Source organism: Patella vulgata, chromosome 8 (genome assembly GCF_932274485.2).
Source record: "Patella vulgata chromosome 8, xgPatVulg1.2, whole genome shotgun sequence".
Taxonomy (NCBI): Eukaryota; Metazoa; Mollusca; class Gastropoda; family Patellidae; genus Patella; species Patella vulgata.
In genome coordinates, this window is record NC_065886.2 from 12,262,053 (window position 1) to 12,280,459 (window position 18,407).

General features: G+C 36.5%; 2 long non-coding RNA genes across 2 annotated transcripts; both read right to left on the minus strand.

Moving 5' to 3' along the window:
• Positions 1-5,940: 5,940 nt before the first annotated feature.
• LOC126830861 (uncharacterized) lies at positions 5,941-9,147 on the minus strand. The gene is made up of 3 exons (XR_007684003.2): positions 9,039-9,147; positions 8,187-8,259; positions 5,941-8,031 (listed from the first exon to the last, which is right to left on the minus strand). It is a non-coding gene; the product is annotated as an uncharacterized LOC126830861 (long non-coding RNA).
• A 436-nt stretch (positions 9,148-9,583) lies between these two features.
• On the minus strand, positions 9,584-18,146 carry LOC126830864 (uncharacterized). Its single transcript, XR_007684006.2, has 3 exons — positions 17,458-18,146; positions 12,416-12,451; positions 9,584-9,931 (listed from the first exon to the last, which is right to left on the minus strand). It is a non-coding gene; the product is annotated as an uncharacterized LOC126830864 (long non-coding RNA).
• Between the last annotated feature and the right edge of the window lie 261 nt (positions 18,147-18,407).

Sequence of the window (18,407 nt, forward strand, 5' to 3'; positions counted from 1 at the left end):
CGAGCTTAAACAGGCGGCCCTACCCCTTGTCACGTACAACCGAGGAATCGAAACCATATGTTTTATATGAGTATCATATTTATATATCAATACCAATCTATCGTTGTAAATAATCACATGTTTTATATCAGTATAGACAGTCTAATGTATAAGTATTATGTATACATATTTTACAGCCGGGCTACAATATGATATTATGCTACCAGGAATTATAAGCTGTGTTTTGCTATTCATCATGCTTGCTTGTTTTATAACATGGTAAGATAATACCATTATATTTATAAATAAACTTTAATATTGTAATAACAAGTGCAGTAACTCAAACCCACGGACAAGTTGCAAACTAAGCATCCGTAAGCCGGCACTGTACTGTACATTTCTGATCCTGCAATGATACTGGCTTCACTCAAAATGACATAAAAAACAAAGATTTACAGGAAAGATGCCATATATATAATGCTACTGGTCTTGACAATGATCGTCTCCTGAATGACAATATCTGCCAGTTGACGTCAGGATTAAGTTGTTCGTATGATTGAGTTTATTGTATTAAACGATAGTCAAATCATGATTACCAATGTAGAACACGCGGCTGATAATACCTAAATAGTCGATGCGGCAGTCAAATCATGAATAACAGCATAGAACACCCGACAGATAACATCTAAATAGTCGATACGGTAGTCCAATCATGAATACCAGAATAGAACACATATATTCACGGATTTTTACATAATTCGAATCGATACTATTGTGTTATGTATTAGTAACAATTGTGTTGACTTCCGTTCAGATTTTATTTGCATATCCATTTGTTCATCATAGTCATTCTATTTTCATACGCTTACATTTTAATGTGGACATATTGTCGTTGCCCTGTCCGTCCACAATGAATTATGGCCCCTGATTGTACTCAAAATCAAGGGTTTAGTTTGTGAACCCTGTAGCTTGTTCGTCGTCCATCTCTTGCAAACTGTAGGCGTAAATTGCATGACAACTACTTGATACATTATCCATAACCATATTTTCGTGAATTCGTTATATAAGTCTGTGTATATGTGTTTTATGGCGTAGGCGAGGGGTAATAATAGGCCTATTCTATGCCCAATCATCTTCTGTGAAATAAATATTATTGAAAAAAGCACTATTTTATTTTTCAGGTTTATAAGACGAAAGAGAAACATCAACAAACATCAACCAACTGTCCATTTTGAAAACACAACAGGCCAAGGTGAACCAACAGGCACAATAGATGAAGATGCGATACGATACATTGAATTTGTTAAGAAATCGAGAGAATAAGTATTTTAACGGTGTGTTATGCTAAAATTAGTATGTACATAGGGCGCTGCTATTATATCTTTTCGGTTCCTTTTCAGGAATGTATACCCCCACCCCCTCCTTAAATCAAAGTCACACATCTGGTTTTCCTTTGTACAGGTAAATTATCGTATTCTTATAATGTTAAATATGTAATGTCAATTTTATATAAAACACAGATTCTATTTCGTGTCGTTTTTTATAGTTCAAAATTTCGTTTTACTTGCCTGCACTACACTAGGTAGTGGAGGCCATCATCGCAAGTATGATAAAAGAAAAGAATTATAGATCTGTATTTTAATAGGATTGGTTTATATCCAGTTCCATCCACACACTGTGTATTGAACCTAATCACTTGTGATGTTTTTCGGGCAAGGAACTGTTCCCCAACAACTTCATCATATAGTTCTTGTTGTTGGTCTTCGGGCTGTCGATGGACATGACACTTGGTCTGCTTCTTCCTTGGACAATCGCGCACCTATTTGTGATATGACATCACACTTACAAGATGACCGTGGTACTTGTTTTCTTACAAATTAGATGTTGAATATAGTCACTGATGATGTTATTTTTTCTAACCAATTGCTAAAGTTACCAATACCATTTCAAATGTTTGTACATGTATATTACTAACTGTTTCGTATCAAATACTATTTAAATGTGTTTTACTTTATGTTGTAATATGTTCAGAATTATTTATAAAACTATTAAATAGATCTAACGGTTAGAAAAACTGACTTTTCCCAATATTTGGCGTGTCGACTCCCCCCGCCCCATCACGTCTCTAAAATAATCCTAACCTTTCAAAATATACAGCTATATTTGGTATCATACGAAGTAAAATTGTATGGGCAACATTGTTTTATTTTGATTTGTTATTCTAGGAGGTGTTTTGTATATTTATTTTATTGGCTAGGGGTAACAGAATCGCACACAGAATTACTTGTATTTCTCTAATCATGTCATATTTGGGCTTATTCTCTAGATGTCCCATAAAAAAAAGAGTCATAATTTGGTAAAAATTTAATTCAAGGTTAATAACAAAATATAACGTGTGACATTTCTGGTGGTAAGTTTCCACTGTCCATATAAGCGTAGGTTTTGACGTCATTAGGGTAATTCACCAATCGTTATAATTAATTACGTCATATTTGACCAATATGTAGAGAATGACTTTATTGTAATTTATTTTAATGTGTGCTTGTATGCTATGTATCGGAGCTTAATATAAAACTGTAATCAAGAAACTCTTGCATTTGTTGTTCCTGTTAATCATACTATTTAAAATACAGTATATGCAATCACAATGTAAAGCTGTCATTAATGTGGAATGTCAGAATGACATTTAAAGACACATCCTAACCATTTTTTTAAAAATATAACTAAGGAATAATAACTAGTCGTTACACTTTTTGATATTTTAACTATGTTTTAATAATTAACTATTATGCAGATTGAATATTGGCCTTTATATGATTGGGATTTCTCTGTATTATTATTTTAATTTTGTACTTCTTATTAAAACTTTTACAACTTCACAATATAGCCTATCTGTTTTATTATTTAAATTAGGGGTTTCGGGTCACGTGACTTAAGCGTGAAATATGACAGTCAGCGGTTACGGCTCACTTTATTGGTTAATCCGCGCCTTAGTCAATTTGAATGTCTACTTTTTATCGAAATAAACAAACAATAGAAACTCGACACCCTCTCCTGATGGTAAAACTGTAAATATTTGTAGATAATAGTGTGGAAACCAATTTGACCGTAAGAAAATCTATGGGGAAATCCTATCACGGGGAGTCAATGCACACCGTGTGTGAGCCGACTCCTACAACTGCGCATGCGCTAAACTGTATCACACACCAGGAACCATCTCACACTATCACACCTGGTTCAGTGGAATGGCATAGACCAAAATAGGAGTATTCGTGGTTAACTCTGTTTGGCTGTTTTTTTCTACTGAATTCGTTAATTTATATATAAATGTGTTTAGCTTACTAGAGCTAATTTAATTTTGAGTTTCAGAGTTATCATATTAATCAAGCTAGCATTTATTTGGTGTTTTGTGTTGTCTATTATGTGTTCAGCTTAGTAGAGCTAAGTTTTCGAGACTTTGAATATAAGTCTAAATTTTTAAGTCCAAGTCCACGTTATAATATGAGCTAAGTTAGGCTAATATAGCTTTGAGGTTGAAACTCCAAAGTTATAACGAGCGTCAGGTACAAACTGAAATAAATAATTTAACTTTTGAATATAAAGTTAGGTTAAGAAAAAAAATAAATCTGTTATTAGTACGTGGGCCGCTTTTCATGTCTGACAAACGACTCATAGTGCTACACCCCATAGTGACATCGGCAGGTATCAAAAGGTGGTTCTTGGATAAAAGAAACTAAAGTCAGAAATCATTCCCCGATGGTTCGGCTGTGTATTTCTACGTTCTAAGGGTATACTTACAGGTGTGTCGAGAGGCCATCCTAAACCCAACACGTCTCAATGCTACGCAATCGATGTCCTTGTTCCAATGAAGGAAGATGTTGCTGCAGCATTAGAATTTGTCCTCAATTTCATTTGCTGCAGCCCAAGAATACGCGTGGAATAAAATTGTGCAGCTGCAAGAAAGATGGCCTGTATGATTGCCGTGGTACATCTTCCAACAATGTTTCAGGAGACGAATCAGACGCTATCTGGGATGATGCCATTCTCGATCATATCTATAGTTGATTATAATTTCCAGTAATTCGGCTGGGGAGTAGGAAAAGGTTGCCCTGACGTCACGCTCTCAATATGACATCACCGTGTCACTTCTGCAATATCATTTAATTGGCTATAATTAGAAGGCTCATTATACAATATACTTAATCTTTAAAGAATATCAAATGTAATTATCAGAATTTCACATTTTGACCTTTGTCACAGTATCTATGAGGTCAGTTGCAACGGGATTGGTTGTATTATTGAGAGCAGTGATTCTCAACCAGTGTGCCGCAAGATCTTCCAAAGTGTGCCACGAAATTTTGAACGGCACACACACAAAATTTCCCACTAAAGAAGCCAGCCATTGGACTGATGAAATTCGAAACACTGCAATAATGTACGACGTAAGTTTATATCTGTGTCGGCGTGGTTACCCCTTGTCAGTGATGCAGAATGGAGGGTCTGACAAGGACAGCTGTCTAGTCGTTCGGATGGGACGAAAAACCGAGGTCCCGTGTACACATTGGCGTGCACGTAAAAGATCCCTTGGCAGTTGGAATTCGATATAAGAGTAGGCCATAGCGCCGCTGCCCGGGCAAAATTCCCCTCATAGCACACTGTATGGTCGTATGCCCGTCTTCATTAGCCCAGGTTAGGAGCAGCACAGTAGTACGTAAAACCCCATTTCATTTCATAGCTGTGTTTTTCTTTACATATATTTAGTTTTACGGACGTATTTTGTCTGCGCTCTCGCTCTCTCTCTCTCTCCAAACTTCTCCCGACCCGTGCGCCGCGTAGTGCCATACCCGTCTTTTGCGGGTAAATCTCTTGTGGTGTTGCAAGAGGCGTGTCCGTCTACAGCGAACGAATCTCCTAGTCGAGGGAAAAGTCTCAACGCCTCGCAGCCACAACAGGCCGCTCGACTGAGTACGAGACCGCGACTCGCACAAACACGAGTCGCTTGCAAGCAGATTTACTTGCCTTCGAAAGACACCTGCCGAAACACACAGGTCGGACACACACCACCCCGGGAGGGCCAGCTGGGGCCTAATCGTTCCGCTGCAGGTTAACGAGAGGCAGACGCGGACGTCGTGGAATGGGATTCTGGCTTAGAGGCTTTCAGCCGTAGGGCCGACGACAAAGGCAAAGCTCCAATGGCAGTCACCACCAAGCACCAGCTTTTTCAATATGTATCTTGTTACAATACAAACAAGATTCGCAGTGTAGCATGGTAAACGTTTAGTTCCAACAGTATTTGTCCCATGAAATTTACGATTAGGACAACATGAGACCTGTTCTTAATGCGGCTATGTGATAAATAGAGGCCACTGGGAAGATTGACTTCATTTTCATATAGAATCTACAGATTGTGGCTATTGGTGTTGCAAAGTGGAGCCCTAGAACCAGTAGTGCGATACTTGTGTTATTTGTTGGGACGGATTGGGCAGTTTGTACTAGTAGTTGCTAATGTTCATTTCCTCGCGGTTCGTTTCGACTCAGCGTCGGATAGCAGGCTTATTGGCTGTCTGTGTCCATCCCTCCACCTCCCTGGGTCCATCCCTGTGTGGTGGGCTTTGTTCTCTCGTCGGTTGTGGATTTTTATTTTCGCCTGTAGCTGGGGGATGGGTGGCGGAGGAATGGTTAACGCGAGGGCGTGAACTCATAACAAGGTCTATCATTGAGTCAAGTGGTGTGGTTTGAATTCCCCAGTTTACATGACAAAGTGTAGGATCGCCTGTCCAACCTCGTGAGTTTTCTACGGGTCGTTCAGTTTCCTCTCACTGCTAAAGACCGATACGTGCAAGTGAATTATTGAAATACAACAGAACCTTATCTCAGTCCCGAAATGCCCTAGTTTGCGTCTCTAAGGACAGGACTTATGAAATCAAATATACAGATATCCAGTAGCCTTATAAGTTGGAATAAATGTAAGGTTTATTATAATACAGGTCATTTAAATAATAAGACATTTTGTGTATTACAACCCAATGAGTTGACAAAACGAAAATAAAAGACGTATTATTATAAAATCAAATTAAATCAAATATATAGAGAACCTAAATGTTAGCTTATTATAATACAGGTCATTTAAACAACACGACTGTTCTATTACAATGCAATGGGTTGAAACAAAACAAGAATAAAATATGTTTTATTATACGGGTCCTTTTATTACAATAACACTGTTAGGTGGTTTAGTCAAAAGCATAACTCATAGTTAGTGTTTTGGCAAATGTTCAGCGCTGATAATAACACAATATATCTCACTTTTACATCTATATCTAACCCGAATCATAATGTAGATTAATATTGTTATAATTTAAAGCAATACGAAACGGTCCATGTATATACGGTCCATGAATGTACCAATTGGTGATTGGCACAACCTTTATATAAGAAGCATTTCATCATCATTCTTCATATGGAAACTGATCTGAATTGAAATGGGTTTTAACGTCCTATATTTATGTACCAAGAGGACTAATACAGACTGACATATACCATGTAGGAGAATAGTGCGCGGTCACTAGATTCCAACTGCAAAGTGTTCATTTACGTGTACGTAATCATGTAAACAGAACTGCCGTTTTCGCTGTTCCTCCCCAGGTCCTCGATAAAGAACACAGAGTTACAAACAAGTACTCTATTATTGTATTGCTTAGTGATTAGCTACACCGATTGTCGGTGATGCTTATTGGTGCCCCCAATAGTTAATGCCCACTGATTACCGAACAATTGTATTAGTCCTGAAATCACTGTTAGATCCCTATAGAAATATACGAAACGACAGACCAGCTAGGAAAAATTATCTAGGACAAAGTACGATAGATCTGTATAAAAATAACACAAACTTGAATAAAAGTACAAACAAAAATCATACATTTAGTAATAATTATTTAGCCATTGTGCTATCAAAACTTTTTTGTCTTACATATATATAAGACGTTAATAGTCCTCTGGGAAGAAAATGTTTTTCATAATAGATTAGTTTGTGTTGTTCAACATTCTGATCTTTGTTCCATAGATAAATATACACATATACAACAGAACATTGTATGACACTCCTTAGTCATAAAAACACACTGAGTCCTAAACAATTTTAAAGTCGCCACTGTGATAGAATGTCAACGTGGTATGAAGAAGTTCGGACATAATCAACCCATGATCTTAGAAGGTCAATACCGTTTGAAGAGTGACACAAGGCGTTCCACAGAAGATAGGCATAGCCTGCTAGACAATCCGATTTTTTTGGGAAAACACTTATAGTGACTGGAGTATATTTCAGCTAGAAAATCAACTGCTATTATCAACAGTCTTATGTTGTAACTTTCTTGCATTCAGATTTTAGGTTTCGATGCTACAAGCGGTTTAACGGGCTTTACTGGTTTTGTCGGATAAGGTGTTTTATTCGCCACTTTCGGCCTATTGTTCACTACGGCGTAAACGTTATTAGGATTAGGACTTTGAACCACGGAAAAGGTTTGAGATGGAATTTCATCAATTTGGGTTTTGGATTTACCAGGTGAAGCATCTGTCGGTTTACTCTTTGTTTTTTTGTTGACCACAGCGTAAACATTATTAACATTCTGATTCTTGTCCACGACAAAATCTTTCGTCGTGTTACTTGTGGATTGTTCTTGTAGTTTATCCTGTTTTTGTCCAGGAAAGTCATCAATATCGGTATAGTCTGGGCTGCTAGGAGAACGTTTGGTTGGACTGGAATGGTTTGGAACGGTATGAACACTAACATCACCTTGTCTGCTCGGGGAAAACTTAGCTGCGGTGGTAACGGAGTCACAACTAACATACATATCATTCTCCAGATAGATCATATCAGTTGATGGTTTGTTTCCCTTTGAATCTCTGTCGCTACTGTTGGTATTATCGGTGCTAACATGTAAATCATTATCCATACTGGTAGGTTCGTCATGGTGAATGTTTTCATAACAGGTTTCTCCTGTTTCTTTAGGAAATGGTTTGTCGTAGTTTTTGTTCTTTCTTCTTTTGACTAAGCTGGAAATATGATAGAAGGACTCGTTATATAAGTATGTAACTATACAGATATTAACTATAATGAGACATTCTCGCTACAATTGCATACGTTGAACAGAAATTATGTATAAAGGAGACAACGTATTTTTAACTAACAATTCGATATTCTCACTTACCATACAACAACTACTATAGCTAGAACTAATAACAGACATGCACCACCGGCAGCTCCACCAATTATAACAGCATCTACAAATATAGGTGATGATCAAGAATCCATAAAGAGAAAAACGGAAAATGGAGATAATACTATGTGAAATTATCAAATTAATAAAAGCAAATATAGTTACTGGCAACGTTTGAAGGCATGCACTATTATCATCCGAAACTAATGTTGGAAATAGTATGAATGACTATCAAACAATGAGAAATTGCATGACGCGTTTTTCATCAACCAACATAACCAGATTCTTAACTGTTACCCCATGTAGCAATTACGCGCGATAGTCTTCATTGATCGGCGTCTACTATGTTCTCTGGGCGAATAATCAGAATCGTCGATAGGCTTTACTTCACACTTCTAGTAAACAGCCATCGTTTAAACCTTTTGGAAATGTGTAGTTCATTTCAATCCGAGTAAATGTAATTTATCTCCATCATCAAACCTGAACCAAGTGACGATAGCACGCAAGCTAATTCGCAATGTGATTATGCCATAACAAGCCCAACAATGGCTAATGAGCTTATTATGCTGGTAATCATTGTTTCATGAATGTGTAGTCTAACCGTATCAAGTCACAAACATAGAAGAGCCACGACCTGGCCATACAGCCCCCATCCAGAATCGGGCGAAGATAACTAATCAGAAACGTCACTTTACTATAGTAAATGTAGCAATGGCCAATGAATGGTTGAAATGAGTGGTAACCGACAGACTTTACATTTATAAAATTGCAGTGTTTAGACAACGCCACTTTACTAGATAATATGTTCATTGGTTTCCTTACTTTACACATTTATATTTTTACCTGGCAATGCGGCGTTTAGTGTCCGTGTTTCCTTTTTCATTGACTTGTTAGTTGTGTTTAATGTAGTATCTCTACCCCAACAGGTAACCATGACTGCAGTATCTAGAATAGAAACCAAGAATATTCACGAAAGGCACAGGCCGTCCTTATATAAATTTCACAACTGTCCAGCAAACAGAACACACAATACTTTGCGAGCATGGGATATAATGCACAACCCACAAAAAGACAAAAGCAAAACAGAACGTCGTGAAGAAAGAACAGCTTTCGATAGAGCATGTTAAGCTGTTTAATGTGTAAGCTTTTCATGCAGCCCTTTCTTCCATTGTGCAATAACCGAAGGGTTAATCTTAAGCGCATTGGGTCCTAATGTTCTCAGGACATGTCTGATGCACAATAACACCCCTCGAATTTCGGAACAGGAATATCGTCAAAGGCTGATATTAAAGAGAGTTCTGACAGGCTCAAAGCAATTTAATGGGCCAACGGACAATCATCTCAAATTCTAGCCCAGTGTAGCCAATCATTCATTTGACATAATTTACAGTACTTGCCGTTTTGGAGAGCTTTTAAACATAAACAGAATCCTGTAGATGTTTTGTTTGATGTTGAATTTCTTGTAAATGTTAACTGGAAAGATTCATTTAAACGCAGCGGAAAGTTGGTTATCTCATCATTAGAACACGTCCAGCTATAATTGAGTGATATGTTATAATTAACCACTTGATATCCACACCTTTTCCCAATGTCTCCTTTGGATACTTGAACCGTGTCTTGGCCATTTGAGTTTGTTTTGGTCAACGTGACGTCACAGATACAACCATCACCGATACTGTCATTAACAGGTATATTCATCTTTCTATAATTACGTGTACTGTTGGTACATGCATGTACTGAAACCATTAGATAACTTTAATTAGGAGATAAACACCGACTGTTTAGAATTTATCGGACTGTTATTGTCCATTTGATACCGCTTAAATCATTAGAGGCCGAGATCGCGTAGCGATCGAGCGCCTCTAATGAAAAATTTAAGCGGTATCAAATGGACAATAACAGTCCGATAAATTCTAAACAGGAGGTGTTTATCGATATTGTAGCCCAAAATATTTAACATTTTTCTTGGAATTCTTTCTTTCGCGATAGTTGACGGTCGTTTTTTGGTTTTAATGACGTAAATACCAAGGAAAACAATTTTGACGTAATGAAAATATTCGTGACGTAATAAAATAACACTCATTTCCATTCTATTTGGTTCACTAAGCGACTGGTTAATTGTGTCTGTTTGGAAAGGGAGATCACTCTGCGATAATTTTAAAGATCGAAACAGAAATCGTTAGTGTATTTTATGTACTTTTTAAATGATTTTGAACTCCAGCAGTGACTAGGTTCGAAACAAATTGCATATCGTGTTTGATAAATGTCCATACACTCGTGTGACCGTGTAGATATATGCTGTGTAGCGTACGCATGTGGTTGCTATGCATGTTTACGTTGTCATTTCGACGCTGTGAATGTGATTGTTTTTCTTCGGAAAAAAACATGGCCTATGTATGAAAATTAGTCTCTGTCCTATTCATATCAGTATCAGCCCGACTTGTATATTTTTTAAAATATATTACAATCCATACGGAGTTCAATAAATTGTAGTATTTTTATTCACTTGTTGAAAATCTTCGATTTTGACCAGTCTGATTATGATAGAATGACCATAGCAACCGTTATTGTCAGACCAGCCTTGAAATTAAATTTACTTATTATGCTTCAAATACACTCACTAACTTTGTTTTTTTATGTGTTTCAGTTGAGTGTTTCAATAAGCCAATGGTTAAATTTCATTGTTGATGACATACAAGAAAAAATTCATGAAGATTTCCAAGAATAAAGTTTTGAGGTGTAGAATTTTTGGCCACTGCAAACAGAGTCTAGCACCCAGAAAATATTCATTCGCAGTGAGTCGCCCAGGAAATTTAGAGGACTGTTATACTCATTCGACGCCACTTTTCGACCAATCAGAATTCAAGAAATTTCCATTTTGGGCTACAATGAATTATATAATACAATCTACCCAATCTACTTGATAATTTAAAGCTATTAAAACACCAAACTGTACACAATGATCTTTCATATAACCTAACAGGATACAGTAGTGTATTAGTGCAGTTTCGTTAACCAACCGCGAAAACACATCCTAAAAAATGCAGGAGGCTCTTCTCAGCCCATGCCGGGATACGAAACTGCCACCCTTTAAACAAGCTTATCCTTTGAATTAGGTTGATCTAATGTTAGTTCCATTGTTGATGGGGCAAGCTCTATACTTTTTCGAAAAACAAAGCAGAAGTTAGCCTGTTTACTCAATTAACTTTCACTTTATGCAGTAGAACACAAAACCGATGATTTTATCTATATACATGTATTTAACATTTTGAACAAAGACAAATTGCCATCCCATAAATTAAATCAACATAAATCATTTAAATATTTTCAATATTGGACAAATATCGCGAATGGTGATTAGTTGTATCCTTGGTGTAATAATATTGGGTGATTTATGCGAAATAACGTTAGGCGAATATGCATACTTTGTAAAAGTTGTATAAAAAAACATTGTGTTCTTGAATGTGTCCAATTTAACAGCGAATTCATTATTATTATGTAACATACTATGAACCGAACTACATTTTTTGGGCACCAACCCCCCCCCCCCCCTAGTCAAAAATTTCCCCGTACGCCTATGCGAATATGAACATTGTATTAATAGTATTCCCTTGACCAAATGAGCTAAATTTGATAAATACACCAGTCATGTGTCTAGTTCATTGACAAGATATATATTGCTTAAGTACAGTGGAACAGTAAAGGCTAGTTTGGTATAGTCCAAAACACTCTGGGTATATATAACGAGCGAAACTTGCGTTCTGGGGGTAGACACGCATTGGATTCTTCAGAGAGTAGATACCATGTGGTATTTATAAATGAAATGAAATGATATGTTGTTTAACGTCCTACTGTAGTATTTCTAACAGCAGACTCCATATAAATTTAGAAACGAACTGTTGTATTGTTGTTCCTGGTAGACAAACACCTTAGCAGCTGATAAAAATAAATACACGGGAAAATAATTACAAATTATCACCAGAGACAAAATCTAGACGATCACCGGCTAATAAATTCACATGTTGGATGTGGTGATTTTTTGTTAAGAGTTTGCGCTTTCCACATCTAATCAGCGACGCACATTGTTACATTGGGCCTTATAAATATCATATCATAATATGATATTACATATTCCCTGGTAAGAATTGTGTTCATTGTATATCATTTCGATTTGTTTATACTCATACTACTGTTAGATTCATTTCATATTTGGATCTTACCAGTATTTTCATCAGATGGACATGGATTATTCATTACTGAAATATAAAAATAAATATTTATCTTAAAGAAGTTTTTTTCTTTAAAAAAAAAATGTAATAGTCCTCTTGCATTTATCGATCAATTTACAGTGTGGAGTTTTGGGGGAGGGGAAGAAAATGAAATAGTTTTGTGTACACATCGGGGGAGTTGATCTTTATACGCTATTTGGAATTTCTGTCTGCTACATGACCATTTTGATCGCTACTTACTTTAATTACAGTAGTTTCAAACAACATTAGAATTGTTGCTAAAGTATCCATTTTTGTAACCCTGCATATCGTAGTAACATTATTGCCTCAACGTAATATTGCTTTCAAATTCGTAAACAGGTTTTAATAGATAAAGATTTATTACTACGGAAATAGATGATATTTTGATATATTAACAAAATACACAGACTGTCCATTTACCTGTTTGGTTATATAAACAAACCCTTTCAAACCAATAAGCTACTTTATAACAAAAGACCAGGAATAGTGTGACAATCTCGAGACCTGCTAAGATTCTTTAGGATGTAACGTGTCCAGCAGCTTGCTCGCTCTGGTGGGGTTGACATAGACCGAGAGATAATGTTATTTTTGAGTTTTATGAAGACGTATGCTTGTATACTGTTTAAAGGGGCTGGATCGCTCATATTTAGGACCTAGAAATAGATATAAATGGGTCGCAACGCATATGATAATGTAATATGAATCCATATAAACTGATTTACATCAAATCGTTTCTGTTTTTACTGTAATTTCTAATCCGTTAAGTTCGGCGAAATACGCCAGAAGTCTCAATCAAATGTCAATCTCTAGCGTCTGGTTATTCCAGTCTACATCTATAGTATTTATTGCGCATGCTCTCCAGATAAGAACATGGGGTCACCGTTTGACATGACTTGTGGAATATGCCTAGCCTCGTTTTTCGAGTCCCTTGTTACAAATGGCGCTGAAACGCATTATGGTACACGATTCGCGTACCAATGGTAAAATGTTTATTTTGTCTTAAATAATGGATATCAGAAGCCCTTCTTTTTCCGGTTGGATCACAACATCAATGTTGATTTAAACTGAAAAATAATTCGTGTTTTCAATGTCGATGATTTTGGATGATATTGAGTTAAGAGACTTAGCTACTTTAATATAAACACTTTTTTTGAAGAACTTTGATTAGAACACCCTAGCAGAATACATTTACGACTTTGTTGTCGAGATGCTTTAGAGATCAGACACGCATTGGCCGTTGAGGTCCAAGAGACACCATGGATTCAATAGACCCCTATCCGAGTAGATAAATTCAATAGTATACCTAGAAGATCGTCGGCTAACAATTGATGTGTAGCAGAGAATATATCAGACGTCGGATGTGGTAAACCATTTGGTTGCGCCGCTTTACATATTCGAACGACGGTATATTGCTACACTTTCAGTAAAATTGGAAAATTAGATGTTTAGTTTACATATTTGTGGTTTTCAATGCATCATTGTTTGACAGCTATAACCTAGAAACCGTGTGATTGTTTAAATCGTTCGTGCTGAAACGATCAATTAAACACAAATGTCGATGCTTTGGGATTGTAACTGTTAAAACAATAATGACTGTGTGCCTTGTCCTTATAAACGCGGTGTCATCCAAACATAGGGCGGGGAGGGAGGATGGATAGGTTTTGTCTTCTCCTACCTTCTCAATATTGAAATGAATATCAAACTTTCATTAAACTGTTACGACGCGTAGTCTGTAATCACAAAAGGGAAAATACGAAAAATAAAAACCATGGCGTTTCCATGCTAATACTCTTTCAGTGACACTTTCGTTTACCTCGGATTCGGGAAAAAATAGCATTTAAGGATTTTATGCGGTGATTTGTAAGTCAGGGTCCGTATTAAAAGGTTTTCTTAAATACTTATTATTGCCACTTAACCAAGTGTATTACCTTAAATTGATATTCAAAGGCTCTATTTTAAATATACTTGGCTATTTGAAAAACTTAACTGCACACTTAAAATATGGAAAATAGCCAAAAAGCATAAATATTTAAGTATAGAATACCGTCCACTGCCAAAAATCATGAATTACTCACGCTGCACGCAAGGTATGTCGCCTTAAGAGCACCACTATACTCTATTAAAATCTTAGTTGTCATTACTAGGAATGAAATGAAATGGGGTTTAACGGCATACTGTTCTGCTCCGACTGGGCTAATGAAGACGGGCTTACGCCATACAGTGTGCTATGAGGGAAATTGTGCCCGGGCAACGGCACTATGCCTACTCTTATATCGAATTTTGGGTAAGACGCTGGCTCGCTATCCTGGAGGTCGGGTGTTCGATCCCTGCATTGGCCGAGAAAGTTCATCCAGATTTTCCGGCGTGGTTCCCCCTTGTCAGTGATGCAGGGCGGAGGGCCTGACAAGGACAGCTGTCTAGTCCTTCGGATGAGACGAAAAACCGAGGTCCCGTGTATACATTGGAATGCACGTAAAAGATCCCTTGGCAGTTGGAATTCGATATAAGAGTAGGTGATAGTGCCGCTGCCCAGGCAAAATTTCCCTCATAACACACTGAATGGCGTATGCCCGTCTTCATTAGCCCAGCATAGGAGCAGAACAGTAGGACGTTAAACCCCATTTCATTTCATTTCATTATATCGACTTCCAACTGCCAAGGGAAGTTTTACGTGCACTCCAGGCTAACGAGGCAGAGTCTTACCCTCTTAGCCACCATGGCTCCATTCATTATTAGGAAAAAGTTTGTCGAAATATCATATTGTAACGCAAGAAAATAGTATGACTATAATTTATGATAAATTATAATAGTACGCATCCGTTGGCGGAACAGTTATTTTCCTAGATGTTTTTAAAAAAATCACTTTCAATAGATTTCAATTGCAGTTTTAGAAAATGATGGATATTGTAATCTTTATTATTTGAACAATGTATTATCGCGATAAAAAACAACATATTAGTAATACGCAAGGACCTTTGACTTTTAAGCTGGATTGTACAAATCATTCAGTGTTGCTTATTCATCTATCATTTGAGAAATTCATAGAAATTGTGTCAGTTCCTACACTTTAGAATCCGAAAGGTCTGGCGTTGACGATACATTGTTTATATTTTTACCCGACTAAATATTACCGATTAAAACACAACAGGTAAGACAAGAAATTAATTGTAAATCATTGGTGGCACGCTTGGGTCAGCAATGATCATTATATATTTGTAATTTATATACGAATACAAGAACATGTAATCAATACTGTTGTCAATCCGCAGCTAACTTCAGGGCCCGGTTCCTAGAATATTCTTAAAATAAGCACAAAGTCATGCTTCACTTTTTCTTACGTAAGAAACTTATAAAAATACCGTCCCTAGAAAATTCTCAAGACCATTCTTACGTAAGCACAAGTTAAGTATAAGTCTAAGCACATTGTGACTGGTAAAGTTTACCATAAACTGAGACTACGATGCTCTTTAACGTCACAAAAACAACTTTGGTATGCGAATCACGTCATTAATTTGTCGTCTGCTTCATTGAAGTCATACGGGTGATTTAGATGCATTTGGCGTGTCCCCTATACACATATAAAATGTGCCACAAGATAAAAATAACGCAGACTCATATAAACTAACTGAATAATTGTGAGAGCGCCTGATCTTAAGCAGCCCGTGTGTTTGTTGCCTATTGTTTACTAATTGGCAAATAAATAAAATGGTTTCAGGGTAGAAGCGAAATTTTCTATAGTACCGGTATTCTTAATTTCTTCTGGAGGTGGATTTTCTCTGTCTTGTAATTGTCTCTTTGGTATCAAAAGGTGTCGGAAATGTCGTCAAATAACTCTACGGTCAGCCATCTTTTTGAAGTGGAAACAGACTTAAGGTTAGTAAGCAAGCCGCATACCTTGCTTGGGACTTGTGCTTAGATTGACTATGTTTAAGAACGAAGTTGTGCTTAAGTTTTTTTCTTGGAACGCACAATAACGTTCTTGTGCTTACAATGAAGTCTAAGGACATGAACGTTCTTAAGAATTTCCTGGGAACACAAAATAAGGTTAGTTTACTTAAATGCAAAGTCTACTTAAATCTAAGCACAAGAACGTGCTTAAGAATTTTCTAGGAATCGGGCCCAGACATTGTCTTTGTTTCAGTCTCAATCCGCTATCTTTTAAAATCATCATAACGGACCTGCTACTACATTGTGTACATTGTAAAAAAAGAAAATATTGAAAATTTAATTCAAATTACTTCACTCTCACGGTAATTGTTCAACCCGATAAGTATTTCTCATCCTGTAGTGACGAATTTCTCCAGTTTAGAACTTTGAAATTGCAACAGTTGAAAATTGTGAAATGGTCGATTTCAATATTTTCATAGTTTTTTTAAGCATTTTGGTTGTGCTTAATAATCCAAATTCCCGTATGTATGAAGGATTTTAAAATTATGAAAATAAAGTTTAGGTATAATAATGCCCGGAATAATGATTAATTGTGTAGAAGTAAAAATTTAAAGAGTGTTTTAGTAGGTTTACTTTAGCGAAATCTCGACATTTTTGTTTTCGGATTCACATGGGCGTGTCCGAAGTCCGAAGTAGACAAAGACGATGTTTTGATACATTAACACATTTGAGTTGAAAAAAAGAGTAGCAAGATTAATAAAAAATATTATGAACGGATTTATATTTCTTTGCTTTTAAACTTAATACTGGTAATTGTGCCAGGGGAGGTAATTTTATTTTAGTCACGATTGTCAGGTCTGCTTTTTGCCGCGGCATAGAATTCCAAAGGCTTCGTGGATGTTGCCTGTCCCTCTATAAACGTTCCATGGTGGTACTTTGTAACTTAAGATTTGTCCCGAAAAGACCTACGTTGTGTCGGGCGGACGTTAAACATCCCTTTTCACCCTATGGCCTATAGCTTTAAATATCATCTAAATTAGAACCAACCAGGCTGCGCATACCGAAGAAGTCGAGTTAATTCAATAGCTACAGATATGATAGGGCGCAATAATATTCAGACTTACCTTCAGTGTAAAACAACAATTGTATCAATATTACAAATATAGCAGCCATGCTGTCTGAGGTACATCAATAACAAGATGATATGTTAACAGCACGTAAGCGGGGAAAGGTACGAGATCGCCTTTTAATGTAGCGAGTAAAACCGTTTACAATAAATTGAAATTATAAACCAACAGTGCACAAAATTTAACATGCACACTATCGTCCCTTCGTTGTAAATCAGTAAATCACATTGTCTATTCATTGGAACCGTGGTCATTGATTATGTGATGCTGGTGCATACTATATGGATTGTTAATATTCTATTAATACAGTATATTTCACGGTATATTTAAAGTAAATTTTTGGTCACCATATTCCTATTATTACTTAATATACACATAGGCTCACGATCGTCACTCACACATATGCACTTAGTACATATTTCTAGTCTTATAAATATATCTTCCCGAAATGTTCACATACACATACTGTCTTAAACGTTAAACATCATTTCATTTCTGTGTTCTAAGTCGTGCGATTTTCCCTTGTATTCACTAGTGAATCACTTGGTTCTATCAATATACCTAATGTTCACATATTTCCACCTATGATTACGTCACCACATTATAATATGCATAATTGATATATATGTGATATATGTTAAGAAAGTCACACACCGCTAAATTTATAATACACGAACACATTAAGGTGAGAACGATATCCCTGTTGACAAAGAAAGGTATTCATATATACCTGTTGAAAGTGACAGATATTCATATATACTTGTAGTGTTAATAATATGTATTTGAAATATAACCTAGATATAGACAGGGAGGTGGTATTCACACACACACACACACACACCTGTATGTTTCATATAACTGGGGTAGATGCAACAATATATTAGTTGTCCAGACGAGGAAGTAAACTACGGTACACTGGTTTTGTAAAATAGACACTTATATTTCAC